The sequence below is a fragment of the Pseudophryne corroboree genome, unplaced genomic scaffold, assembly GCF_028390025.1.
Source record: "Pseudophryne corroboree isolate aPseCor3 unplaced genomic scaffold, aPseCor3.hap2 scaffold_207, whole genome shotgun sequence".
NCBI classification, from domain to species: Eukaryota; Metazoa; Chordata; class Amphibia; order Anura; family Myobatrachidae; genus Pseudophryne; species Pseudophryne corroboree.
The window spans coordinates 796,700-804,893 of record NW_026968711.1 but is presented as its reverse complement, the minus strand read 5'-3'; the positions used below and the strand labels follow the sequence as shown (position 1 = coordinate 804,893).

Sequence of the window (8,194 nt, the reverse complement as noted above, 5' to 3'; positions counted from 1 at the left end):
AAGCTGCATTGTACTTTTGCATTTTTCTCCCAAACGAAAGACACTAGAATGAAAATTTTAAAGCCTCCTGTTAGTGCTTCATCTACACGTTATAGCCCTGAATTTTCCAATGCCTAGCTCTTTGCAAAAGAGAGATATTGGCAAGGAAAAGCTGTATTGTACCTTTGCATTTTTCTCCCAAACGAAAGACACTAGAATGAAAATTTAAAAGCCTCCTGTTAGTGCTTCATGTACGCGGTATAGCCCTGAATTTTCCAATGCCTAGCTCTTTGCAAAAGAGAGATATCGGCAAGGAAAAGCTGTATTGTACCTTTGCATTTTTCTCCCAAACGAAAGACACTAGAATGAAAATTTTAAAGCCTCCTGTTAGTGCTTCATCTACACGTTATAGCCCTGCATTTTCCAATGCCTATCTCTTTGCAAAAGAGAGATATCGGCAAGGAAAAGCTGCATTGTACTTTTGCATTTTTCTCCCAAACGAAAGACACTAGTCCCAGCCCCAGCCCCTGAAGCATTCAAGCTGATTTCTTGCAGCAGCTGGGCACTGTAACTGCTCCAGAGCTGCTCTGTAAGGCAAGTAAAAGGGTGTGGGCCCTGCAGCACTACCTGTAGTTTGCATTGTGCGTTGGAAGGCACGAAGTAAGCAGACGGGAGAAGTCAGGATAGTGCGCAAGGGCATAGAAGGGAGCGGCTCAAGAAAAGAGAAGTGGAAACAGACAGCAAACTAGGCTGGAGATAGACCTGAGACAAAGAGATCTGAATTATACGAGAGCCGACCAAGGGAAACACAAATTATGCAGTCAAGTTTCCCACATTTGGGGAAATCACAGGGGCAGCACAACCAGAGTGCAATGGGTGAGCCTTGCCCTGGGAGAAGCACCTTCATGATCATAGTATCTCACCTGGCAGGTAAGTAGGAGTTGGGCTAGAGCTGGGGAGGGTCGCTGCTCGGGCACCCCCCTGTCAAGTGAAAGAGATCCAACTGAGGCAGCACAAGGGAACTCTCGAAAGAAGAACAAGGCTAGAGGAAGATCTGAGATAAAGAAATCTGATTTTTACCAGAGCTGACCAGAGGAAAGCACAAACACAGTCCCCCACTACCACAAATAATGCAGTCGAGTTTCCCACATTTGGGGAAATCACAGGGGTCAGCATACCCAGAATGCAATGAATGAACCTCACCCTGGGAGAACAATCTTCATGACCATGGTATCGCCTATGCAAAATAAGTATGATTTGGGATAGGGCTGGGGAGGGCCGCTGCTCAGGCACATCTCTGTCAAGTAAAGGAGATTCAACTGAGGCAGCACAAGGGAACTCTCATCTGGGGACAACAACTGCAGGGAGAACATATATTTTCAGATGAACATGGGAGGGCAGAAGGCTGCCTAATACTGAAGCACCCCCAAACAACAAACCAAATGCAACAACTAGTGCAAGCATTCCTGGGGGAAGGCCTGCAGCAGATGGATTTGCATATGGTGATGTCATCCAAACAGTGGGTCAAAGTTGGCTTCAACCCTCGTCTGCATATGAAAAGAGACAAGGGGCGTGCAGGGCATGGCGGCCTTTTGCGGCGCTTGGATGACCCCTAGTTCGCATTACACACCTCCACCCTCCTTCGGTGTGGGGCTCATGTTGGCTATTCCCCAGCCCCTGAAGCATTCAAGCTGATTTCTTGCAGCAGCTGGGCACTGTAACTGCTCCAGAGACGCTCTGTAAGGCAAGTAAAAGGGTGTGGGTCCTGCAGCACTACCTGTAGTTTGCATTGTGCGTTGGAAGGCACAAAGTAAGCAGACGGGAGAAGTCAGGATAGTGCGCAAGGGCATAGAAGGGAGCGGCTCAAGAAAAGAGAAGTAGAAACAGACAGCAAACTAGGCTGGAGAGAGACCTGAGACAACGAGAGCTCAATTATACGAGAGCCGACCAGGGGAAACACAAATTATGCAGTCAAGTTTCCCACATTTGGGGAAATCGCAGAAGCAGCACACCCAGAGTGCAATGGGTGAGCCTTGCCCTGGGAGAAGCACCTTCATGATCATAGTATCTCACCTGGCAGGTAAGTAGGAGTTGGGCTAGAGCTGGGGAGGGTCGCTGCTCGAGCATCCCCCTGTCAAGTAAAGGAGATTCAACTGAGGCAGCACAAGGGAACTCTCATCTGGGGACAACAACTGCAGGGAGAACACATATTTTCAGATAAAAATCTTGGTCATGCTCTGGTTTCTCTTCAGAACGAACAAATCTTTCGCCTTTTACTAAAGATTTCCGTGGAGAGGAGCAAAACCGAGTTTTATCTCAATTTTTGCATGCCCCATCTTTTTGGGGTTTCTTTTATCGGTTTAAAGATAGAATGAGTGTGCTTTAATGTAAGCTCATTTGCATAGAAATGACAGTAAATGTTTGTTTCTTTTCAAACAGAACTTTCTTGACCATGCTACTTGCTTGAAAGATCTGGGAGCACATGGAATACAGTACAAACCATGCTTATAGCAAGGAGAAGACAGGTGAGAAATCTGCTTTCTTTCAAATTGGGCGCTCACTTTGATCTGAATGAGGACTGCTGGCACGGCACTCAGGCGACAGGTGGAATCTTGGTCATGCTCTGGTTTCTCTTCAGAACGAACAAATCTTTCGCCTTTTACTAAAGATTTCCGTGGAGAGGAGCAAAACTGAGTTTTATCTCAATTTTTGCATGTCCCATATTATTGGGGTTTCTTTTATCGGATTAAAGACAGAACGAGTGTGCTTTCTTGTTAGCTTTAATGTAAGTATATTTGCATAACAATGACAATAAATGTCTGTTTCTTTTCAAGCAGAACTTTCTTGACCATACTAATTGCTTGAAAGATCTGGGAGCACATGGAAAAGAGTACAAACCATGCTTATAGCAAGGGGAAGCCTGGTGAGAAATCTGCTTTCTTTCTTTCAAATTGGGTGCTCACTTTGAGCTGAATGAGGACTGCTGGCATGGCACTCAGGCGACAGGTGGAATCTTGGTCATGCTCTGGTTTCTCTTCAGAACGAACAAATCTTTCGCCTTTTACTAAAGATTTCCGTGGAGAGGAGCAAAACTGAGTTTTATCTCAATTTTTGCATGCCCCGTCTTATTGGGGTTTCTTTTATCAGTTTAAAGATAGAACGAGTGTGCTTTAATGTAAGCTCATTTGCGTAGAAATGACAGTAAATGTTTGTTTCTTTTCAAACAGAACTTTCTTGACTATACTAATTGCTTGAAAGATCTGGGAGCACATGGAAAAGAGTACAAACCATGTTTATAGCAAGGGGAAGCCTGGTGAGAAATCTGCTTTCTTTCTTTCAAATTGGGTGCTCACTTTGAGCTGAATGAGGACTGCTGGCATGGCACTCAGGCGACAGGTAGAATCTTGGTCATGCTGTGGTTTCTCTTCAGAACGAACAAATCTTTCGCCTTTTACTAAAGATTTCCGTGGAGAGGAGCAAAACTGAGTTTTATCTCAATTTTTGCATGCCCCATCTTATTGGGGTTTTATTTTATTGGTTTAAAGATAGAACGAGTGTGCTTTAATGTAAGCTCATTTGCATAGAAATTACAGTAAATGTTTGTTTCTTTTCAAACAGAACTTTCTTGACCACACTAATTGTTTGAAAGATCTGGGAGCACATGGAAAAGAGTACAAACCATGTTTATAGCAAGGGGAAGCCTGGTGAGAAATCTGCTTTCTTTCATTCAAATTGGGTGCTCACTTTGAGCTGAATGAGAACTGCTGGCATGGCACTCAGGCGACAGGTGGAATCTTGGTCATGCTCTGGTTTCTCTTCAGAACTAACAAATATTTCGCCTTTTATTAAAGATTTCCGTGGAGAGGAGCAAAACTGAGTTTTATCTCAATTTTTGCATGCCCCATATTATTGGGGTTTCTTTTATCAGTTTAAAGACAGAACGAGTGTGCTTTCTTGTTAGCTTTAATGTAAGTTTATTTGCATAACAATGACAGTAAATGTTTGTTTCTTTTCAAACAGAACTTTCTTGACCATGCTACTTGCTTGAAAGATCTGGGAGCACATGGAAAACAGTACAAACCATGCAGTATCACAAGAGCCTTTATTTGATCTTTCATGAAGATAGAGCAGAATTGAGGACACGTCAACAATTTCTGCCGAAGGTGGTTCATCTTTCCACATGGTGCCTTTGGCCACTGACACCTTCGTTGAGTCAAAGTCTCTGGCTGTGGTCAGAACTTTGAAAATTTATGTCACCAGAACGGTTCAGATTAGGAAAACAGAGGCTCTGTTTGTCCTGTATGCTCCCAACATGATTGGGTGTCCTGCTTCCATGCAGACCATTATGCGCTGGATCTGTGGTAAGATTCAGCATGCTCATTCCACGGCAGGATTGCCGTTACTGAATTAGGTGAAGACCCATTCTACTAGAAAGGTGGGTTCATCCTGGGCAGCTGGTCGGGGAGTCTCGGCATTGCAACTTTGCCGAGCAGCTATTTAGTAAACACTTTTGCTAAGTTTTACAAGTTTGATACCTTGGCTGATGATAACCTCAAGTTGGGTCATTCGGTGCTGCAGAGTCGTACGCACTCTCCCACCCGTTCAAGAGCTTTGGTATAACCCCATGGTTCTTAATGTGACCCCAGCATCCTCTAGGTCGTATGAGAAAATAGGATTTTAATACCTACCGGTAAATCCTTTTCTCTTAGTACGTAGAGGATGCTGGGCACCCGTCCCAGTCCATACTGTGTCTGCAGTTATTACTTGTGGTTATACACATGTTGTGTTACGGTTCTGGTCAGCTTTTTGCTGCAATTGTTCATGCCGTTGGCTTGTGTTCTGTTGAATGCCACGTTCTGCGGCATGCTTAAGGTGTGAGCTGGTAAGATGCTCACCTCAGGTTAACTATAAATCCTTTCCTCGAAATGTCCGTCTCCCTGGGCACAGTTCCTATAACTGGAGTCTGGAGGAGGGGCATAGAGGGAGGAGCCAGTTCACACCCTTTGAAAGTCTTAAAGTGCCCATGTCTCTTGCGGATCCCGTCTATACCCCATGGTTCTTAATGTGACCCCAGCATCCTCTACGGACTAAGAGAAAAGGATGCCCTTGTGTACTATCCTGACTTCTCCTCCCGTCTGCTTACTTTGTGCCTTCCAACGCACAATGCGAACTACAGGTGGTGCTGCAGGGCCCACACCCTTTTACTTGCCTTACAGAGCAGCTCTGGAGCTGTTACAGTGCCCAGCTGCTGCAAGAAATCAGCTTGAATGCTTCAGGGGATGGGGCATGGCCAACATGAGCCCCACACCAAAGGAGGGTGGGGGTGTTTAATGCGAACAAGGGGTCATCCAAGCACTGCAAAAGGCCGCCATGCCCTGCATGCCCCTTTTCTCTATGGAATCCGAATCTCGCAAGAATCCGACAGCGGGATGATGACATTTTCCCTTGTTCAGGTTTTCCGAGTCAGGCGGGAACAACTGAGCCTGCCTCGGACCAGTGTAAACCACGTGGAGTTCGTGGGGAATTCGGTTCTCGGAGAACCGAACCCGCTCCTCTCTACCTTATACCCATCAATTTTTTTTATTTTCAATCTAAGCCCCTGCAGTTTTCTGTAAGCATCTGATTCGCTATGATGATCAACAAGTCACAAGGGCAAACACTCAGGGTGTGAGGCGTAGATCTTAGGACCAGCTGCTACAAGCATGGCAGAGGTGTCACTATCACTGGTGACACCCAGAGAGGTGGCGAGGGAGATTGTAATGCAGTGCGCGCAGATAAGCAGCGCAATGGTAAAAAGGAGGCATGGTTTCATAGGTAGGGGCGTGGCCTGGTGGCCTGAATCTACATTTTGTTGCTCCGGGTGTCCCGGGGGTTGGGGGCTGCACCCGGGGACTAGTGTGTGAGCGGTGCTGGCTCCTGCATAGTGACAGGGCATGGCCACCCAGCATGACGCCTCCCTTCTTGACCATGCTGTAATTGCAGTCGCACTGCAGTTCAGCGTGATCATAAAAAATGGTGTAGGCTCCTGCTGGTGCAGACTGTATGTGCGCGCAGGAAGCCGCCACCATTTTTGTGATCACAGCGGCTGAATGTGATGTCATACAGCCGCTGTGACCACGCCCCCTGTGTCTCCTCCGTTGCAGACCCCATTTTGAAGCCTTGCCCCCGCACCGCTCCATCCCTGACTTGGAAATGGAGTGTTGCTGACCCACCTCTCCCCCCCTTCCCCGCCCCGATTGACAGGCAGAGGCGATCACATTCTCTGCGGGGTGCCGCAGAAAATGCAGGCACATGCGTATGCTCTTAGCAATTTTTGCAGTTGGATCGCTTATTGTGATTGCAATCCAACCTGAATCAGGCCCTATTACCTATCACAATGCGCTGCGGGCAGTACAAAATTGGGTTAATATAGGAGAAAAACCCCCAGACCTGTGCTCCTTAACTGTACCTGGTGGCTAGTGGAGCGGCTGCCCAGTAATCAGTGTCCACCGCAGTGCGCACACGGCCCACCCCCTACGGCCTCGCTCCCCTTCATCAGCGGCCTCGTGATCCGGAAGGGTGGTGTGTGTGTGACTGACCTTAGGATGAAACCGGAGCCTCCGCTGCAGTGACCCAGCAACCAGGGCACGGGAGTATACAGCGCCGCTGGGAGTGATGAAGCTGCAGTAAAGATGTCTATTAGACCTAGCCTGCTGCAGCCCTTGTAGATTCTCATAAAACAAGTTCTTCTTTTCTTGTCAAAATTAATAGCTAAGAATAGGCTGCCTGAGGCAGGCCCCTGTTAATTGGCCTGCTACTGAAGGCACCAACTACAAACTGAGCTCCCTGTTCATGGAAGCGGGGTTATAGAGGAGAATGCACTGAGCTTCTTGGGAACAGTCAAAAGCTTTGAGCCGGTTGGTGCCTCAGATCAAGATCCTACTCTACACCCCAATGTGAATCCTTGTGGAGTCCAGTGTACCCCACAGAAGAAATGAATGTGTCACACCCATTGGCAGCAACCTTAGAATAGCTGCTGACGGGCACAATTGAGAAAGGAAGGGGGGGGGGACATTTGAATCCAGCACATAGATGCAATTCAAATATGTAATTTGTACCTTCCTATTTTAAAATATAATGGATGAACCTCACCCTGTGAGAACAATCTTCATGATCAAGAGATCTAATATGTAAAATAAGTATGAGTTGGGATAGGGCTGGGGAGGGTGGCAGCTCGGGCAGCCCCTCCCCCGTCAAGTTAAGGAGATTCAACTGAGGAAGCACAAGGGAACTCTCGTCTGGGGACAACAACTGCAGGGAGACCACATCTTTTCAGATGAACATGGGATGGCGGAAGGCTGCCTAATACTGAAGCACCATCAAATATCAAACCATATCCAACAACTAGTACAAGCATTCCTGGGGGAAGGTCTGCAGCAGAAGGATTTGCATATGGTGATGTCATCCAAGCAGTGGGCCAAAGTTGGCTGGAACCCTCATCTGCATATAAAAAGAGAAAAGGGGCATGCAGGGCATGGCGGCCTTTTGCAGTGCTTGGATGACCCCTAGTTCGCATTAAACACCCCCACCCTCCTTTGGTGTGGGGCTCATGTTGGCCATGCCCCATCCCCTGAAGCATTCATGCTGATTCGGATTCCATAGAGAAAAGGGGCATGCAGGGCATGGCGGCCTTTTGCAGTGCTTGGATGACCCCTAGTTTGCATTAAACACCCCCACCCTCCTTTGGTGTGGGGCTCATGTTGGCCATGCCCCATCCCCTGAAGCATTCAAGCTGATTTCTTGCAGCAGCTGGGCACTGTAACATATAAAGAGCTGCGCGTTGCTGCCATTTTTACTCGTGCATTGAAGAGAGAGCGGAGAGGACGTGGCTATGTTCTCTCAGTGGAAATCTCAATATCAGTGCTCAGTATCAGTGGTTACTTATTGCTGCTCAGTAATACTAGTAGTGTGTCTCTCCTGCTCAGTGTCAGTTCTCAGTAGTATCCTCATCAGTGCTCAGTATCACTGCTCATTGTCTTGTGCTGCATTGTGGTGCTCAGCATACTACAGTACATTACTAATAGTCCAGTGCTGCATCTTGCTGCTCAGTGTCAGTTCTAGTATCCTCATCAGTGCTCACTATCACTGCTCATTGCATTGTGGTGTTCTGTATACTACAGTAACATAGTAATATAGTATATATAGAGGAGCGGGTTCGGTTCTCCGAGAACCGAAT

The 8,194-nt window shown here is 47.1% G+C and overlaps 7 non-coding genes and 1 pseudogene across 7 annotated transcripts; 5 read left to right on the top strand and 3 right to left on the bottom strand.

The window, feature by feature from the left end:
• Window positions 1-754: 754 nt before the first annotated feature.
• Window positions 755-917, bottom strand: LOC135005944 (U1 spliceosomal RNA). Its single transcript, XR_010206436.1, has one exon. It is a non-coding gene; the product is annotated as a U1 spliceosomal RNA (small nuclear RNA).
• Window positions 918-1,069: 152 nt separating this feature from the next.
• LOC135005642 (U1 spliceosomal RNA) lies at window positions 1,070-1,233 on the bottom strand. Its single transcript, XR_010206172.1, has one exon. It is a non-coding gene; the product is annotated as a U1 spliceosomal RNA (small nuclear RNA).
• A 692-nt stretch (window positions 1,234-1,925) lies between these two features.
• LOC135005898 (U1 spliceosomal RNA) lies at window positions 1,926-2,067 on the bottom strand (annotated as a pseudogene).
• A 144-nt stretch (window positions 2,068-2,211) lies between these two features.
• On the top strand, window positions 2,212-2,327 carry LOC135006010 (U5 spliceosomal RNA). The gene has a single exon (XR_010206470.1). It is a non-coding gene; the product is annotated as a U5 spliceosomal RNA (small nuclear RNA).
• A 270-nt stretch (window positions 2,328-2,597) lies between these two features.
• LOC135006017 (U5 spliceosomal RNA) lies at window positions 2,598-2,713 on the top strand. The gene has a single exon (XR_010206477.1). It is a non-coding gene; the product is annotated as a U5 spliceosomal RNA (small nuclear RNA).
• Window positions 2,714-2,999: 286 nt separating this feature from the next.
• Window positions 3,000-3,115, top strand: LOC135006013 (U5 spliceosomal RNA). Its single transcript, XR_010206473.1, has one exon. It is a non-coding gene; the product is annotated as a U5 spliceosomal RNA (small nuclear RNA).
• Window positions 3,116-3,389: 274 nt separating this feature from the next.
• On the top strand, window positions 3,390-3,505 carry LOC135006028 (U5 spliceosomal RNA). The gene has a single exon (XR_010206487.1). It is a non-coding gene; the product is annotated as a U5 spliceosomal RNA (small nuclear RNA).
• A 275-nt stretch (window positions 3,506-3,780) lies between these two features.
• On the top strand, window positions 3,781-3,896 carry LOC135006045 (U5 spliceosomal RNA). Its single transcript, XR_010206503.1, has one exon. It is a non-coding gene; the product is annotated as a U5 spliceosomal RNA (small nuclear RNA).
• Window positions 3,897-8,194: the final 4,298 nt, after the last annotated feature.